The 4800-nt window shown below is 42.2% G+C and overlaps 1 protein-coding gene across 2 annotated transcripts in view; it reads left to right on the forward strand.

The window, feature by feature from the left end:
• The first annotated feature begins 3739 nt into the window (after nucleotides 1–3739).
• The window catches only part of SETBP1 (SET binding protein 1), a 268798-nt gene continuing 267737 nt past the window's right edge, over nucleotides 3740–4800 (forward strand). For both annotated transcript variants that reach the window (XM_027671623.1, XM_027671625.1), the window contains exon 1: nucleotides 3740–3916. The gene's annotated coding sequence lies outside the window, so the exon portion shown is untranslated. The remainder of the gene's footprint in view (nucleotides 3917–4800) is intronic.

Here is a 4800-nt window from a genome sequence, read left to right on the forward strand (position 1 = left end):
TCTAGTTATCAATTCCTTTTATGACTTTCCCCGGCGAGATTAAACAATTCTTTATACTCAGAATTCCCAAATAGATCCACCGTTTCCATTCACTCCCTATCCTAAATTATGTAGCTTTCAATTACCTCCTGCCTTTCCTGAGCTTCACTGACTGATGTTACATTTCTGCTAATGTTTTGTGCTTCTTATTCACGTTACTATGCTGGTTTACAAAGTCACAGATGTACGTAAGTATGTACGTTCAAGGCTATGTGTACATATAGATGCAAACTTGTATGAAAACTGTGATGGAAATCCACACCATCATAAAGAAATGATGCACATGAGAATCCAGGGTAGGTTTTGATGTTTATTGGTAATTAGTCTCTTTGAAGTTATTTATGAGGGAAAAAAATTTCATGCGCTTACAAGATCAGAGTTACTTGTTTGCTCGGGAGAGACTGCAAAACATAATCACAAATGTAAGAGCAGTGACAAACTGATGGGTGTTGAAACATCTACAGGAGGCAAATATTGAAAGGTTTTCAAAAGGACTCGTGTGTCTGAGCAGCCTGAGCAAAGGGCAGGTCCTGGTCTTCTGCTGGTGTGTCAGCAAGTGCTGCGTCACTGAGCGCTACAACTTTGGTGTGCAGAGAAATGTTTAGACACTGGCTCCACAGGGGGAAAGAGGCTAAGAAAGATCTGATAGATAAGAAAGCCTGGACTTAAACCTGAGCCTCCCCTGTGGTCATCTCCCACGCTGTAACACAATGTTGCTAAGGTACCAAGGTTTTCTTCTAATTGTCCCGGCTGAGAAATTGGAGACAAAATCCTCTGCTTTTGTTTTTGGACAGCAGCAAGCATGACACAATCATTGTGACCATTAAGAAGACACTGAGACGGGGGTAGAAGTGCTCAGTTATCAAAGTAATGTACAGGAGAAATGGTTTGTGGATACTGTGGGTATAAATGCCCTAAACTCATGGATAATCAACCAAAACAGAGGGTTTATGTCTTCCAAAATTAGTGTTGCATTTGGTTTCCAATCCCTTGGCCCTGAATTTTGATTGTTGCCTGTCATTCTTCACACAACAATGTTGAAACTCAATATCATATGTCAGAGTGATTTATAAAATAAAAGGGCAACTTCAAAAATCACTGTTGTTTCTATTTTGGGTCAAATTTGTCCAAACAGTTGGATTTCCAATTCTTGAGGAAAAAAAAAGGGAGGATTGAAATATTTTCACATTTCCTCACTTGTCTTGCTTGGTATATGATGGCTCATTTCTTACCTTGTAGTGGGATACAAAGAATTGGTAAGTGTTGTAGGTCTGAGATATTATTTTTTTATGTGTACATATAAATAGATAAATGATAGTTAGATGACAGATAGATAAATAGATAATTTCTATATAAAGCCACTATATAAATAAGTCTACTAGACAACTGAGAAGCTAAAACACATACAGAAAATAGTCTAATTTAAGGAATTTAAACAATAATAAATAAAAACTTCTAATGATCTGGTTATATTTCTGAATCATATAAAATTACCATTGTTTTCCTGGGGGCCTTGCAAGTTCCTTTTGTTTTTATCTTTCACATTGACTTACAAATCACAAAATAATTCTGCATAACTTTAATTCATACCTTGAACCTAGAAAGACTTATATACATATTTAACTCAATATGCTATTTATATAAAAATAACAGGCTCCTGGCCTTCATTATAAAACATCTGCCTGTCTCATGCAGTCAAGGTTATGTGCAGACTGTTAGGCACAAATAGGAAACTCATCTCAGGTCCGCTGGAGGAACCAAACCAACGTTATGAATGCCATCATATTTTTTAAGTGAAAAGAACAAAGAGGAGGAAATTTCCTTTTTGAGATTATCCACTTACATTGTATGAACTCCTTGACACAGAGCAGAGTCAGAGGGAGGAGATGTTTTTAAAAGAGGAAAAAATTTTCTAGATCTAGAAGACAAAATCATAGGTAAGAAAACCTTTGATGTCAACCCTGATTCACAATGATTTATGCACACATGTCCTACAAGGTGACCACTCAAAGGGACGGGTCTTTTTCTGCTTATGAAATTTATCCTGACAGAGTTTGATGTCTACAGTAACCAGGTGTGGGTTTTTTTCTTTCAGTTATACATAAGACAGGCCTAAAAATAACTTTGGGTCAATCAAAAACTTCCTTTATTAGGACTGAGGCTTTTTAATTATTATTTATTTAAACCCTGCCATGTTTTCAGAGTGAGCATTAAATAAGTAATTATTTCTATTGCTTCCTAAATTGAACTCAGTTTGAAATTATTTATGTGGGGTTGTTTTAAATACATTTGTGTATGTATATATACCCTCCAGAAGAAAAGTAATACAAGATAATAAGAGCAAAGGCTTACAAAACACTTTGTATCCCAGATGTATTGAATGTAAACAAAATACTTTTTTCTAGGAAAGAAAATCAAAAGTTTTTTTTGTTTGTTTGTTTTTTTTAGTATTTGGTTCCATAATTTGGTTTTCTACATTAATTCAATCAAGCCAATTATTTCATAGCCATGTGTCAGATTATTCCAAGGAGGAAGATGATGGTCAGTGGAGCTCTTCAACGCAGAGTTCACCTGCCAAAACTTTTCAAAACCAGAATTCTTCACAGGAAATGTCACTGGCAGCTCTGCCAAGAAATGTTGAAACGGTTTCTTTTTTGTTTCATTTGGATACAAAATGACAAAATGTAGCTCCAGTTGGGTGATTTAATTCAAACAAACAAGCCTCCCTTCCATGTCAAAGCGCTGATTGGAAATGACAATTCTTGTTTGGTTTCAATCAGAAATGTCAACATTTTCAGTGGGACATTTCCTACTTGAAAGTTTTCGAGTTGCGTGTTTGCTTGGGATGGAGGTGGGGGTGCTCTGTTGGCCGTAATTTGGAGGGCTTTTTGTGTATTTTATTGGTTTGTTTTCTCCTACTGATGGAGAGAAGTGTGAGGAAAGGACCATAAGAGAAGGACAGGCACAGCCTGTTGCCTCTAAGCTCACCCGTTTGGGATCAGCAGGTTATCGTGGCAGATGTCAGTTGTGCGGGGAGATCCAAAGGGAAGTGATGGCTTGGTGTAGTTTTTATCCTGTCCCAAAAAGCATAAGAAAACACTCTGAGGCTGAGGGCACATTCTCATCCATGTAACTGAGTCTGCTGAGGGTTTGTGAGGGCTATGCCAGTGTCTCATGAGGCCCACAAAGCTCTCCTACCCATCTGGTGTTAGTCTGGGACCTGCGCTGTAGATCCATTGCTACACATTCCTTCTCCTAAGGAAGGCTGAGAGAGCTGGGGCTGTTCAGAATGGAGAGGATAAGGCTCTGGGGAGACCTTAGAGCCCCTTACAGCACCTATAGAGGCTACAGGAGAGCTGGAGAGGGACTTTTACAAGGGCCTTGAGTGACAGGGCAAGGGAGAAAGGTTTCAAGCTGAAAGATGGAAAGTTTAGATTAGATGCTGGGAAGAAATTCCTCCCTGCGAGAGTGGTGAGGCCCTGGCACAGGTTGCCCAGAGAAGCTGTGGCTGTCCCATCCCTGGAAGTGTTCAAGACCAGGCTGGATGGGGCTTAGAGCAACCTGGTCTAGTGGAAGGTGTTCCTGCCCAGGGCAGGTCCCTTCTGACATATGATTCTATGATTCTATGACATAAGGAATAACAGCACATGAAAAAACCTCCATGGTAGGTGAGGATCAACCCAGTTAGTCAACCCTTGAACCAGTTGAACCCTGAATTGAGGTCACTCAGGATGATGGCCAGAAGTTACCATTTTTCCCAGAGCACAGGGAAGAAACTTGATGTACTTTGGGCCTTCTGCAATACTCTGGGACAGGGAACCATCTCTGCAAGGGATTGGACATGCAGAGAAACTCCCCTGCAATGTTACCTTCATCTGTAAGTACACTTCCATAGCTCCATCCCACAAGCCTTCCCTTTTCTAGGAGTTCCTCAACATCATCTCTATGATTACTCAGTCAAGCCAACAATTTACTCTTGTGAGTAAAGGTTTGCCCAACTGGCAACCCCAAATGACAGCGTCATCCAGGCTGCTGGCAGAGCAATGGTGGGAAATGAAAAGCCCAGCAACTTGGATTTAGCACAGTTCCACTGACCTGGAGCTGAGTTTGTGCTGTAATTTGGGCACTGTTACTACTCTGTACTGAAAGGTGTGGGGGTGGTGGTTTTACTACTTAAATTAGGTGTTGAAAGTCCTTGCTTGTCTCCCCCAGCCCCAGAGAGTGAATTCTCGCTGTGGTCTGAACAGCAGTCACTGGACCCCAAAAATTCTCCCACGTAGGTCACGAGCTCGCGGTGAAAAGCATATGGCGGGGTGGGGGGTGGATGGGATGGCGTGGGAGAGACTGAGCTTGGAGTGGGATAAATGGGATAAATACCACTGCCCTGAATCTCACCTCCTCTGCCTTTTCTCCCCTGCCCCCATCAGTGCTGCTGTTGTGTCAGGTAGTGGCACTGTTGAGTACATTAATCCAGAGCTGAGCATTGCAGCCACACCGAGCGAGTGTCTGAGTGTGTGTGTGTGTGTGTGTGTGCGCGCCTGATCATTACCATTTATTCCCCACACTTCGCCCCCCACTTTCCCCCCCACCACCACCCCCAAACGCTGCAGGACTTCGGGAGCGAGCCACAGAAACCGAGGAAAGAGCGAGAGCCATCAGCCCCCCAGATCTGCTTAACCAAATCACCGCCCCTTGCAGGGAGGGAGAGCGAGGGAGAGCGAGGGGAGGTGTGTGTGTGTGTGGGGGGGGGGGGGGGGGGGG

Source organism: Neopelma chrysocephalum, unplaced genomic scaffold, assembly GCF_003984885.1.
Source record: "Neopelma chrysocephalum unplaced genomic scaffold, ASM398488v2 Primary Assembly neopelma1_97116, whole genome shotgun sequence".
NCBI lineage: Eukaryota > Metazoa > Chordata > Aves > Passeriformes > Pipridae > Neopelma > Neopelma chrysocephalum.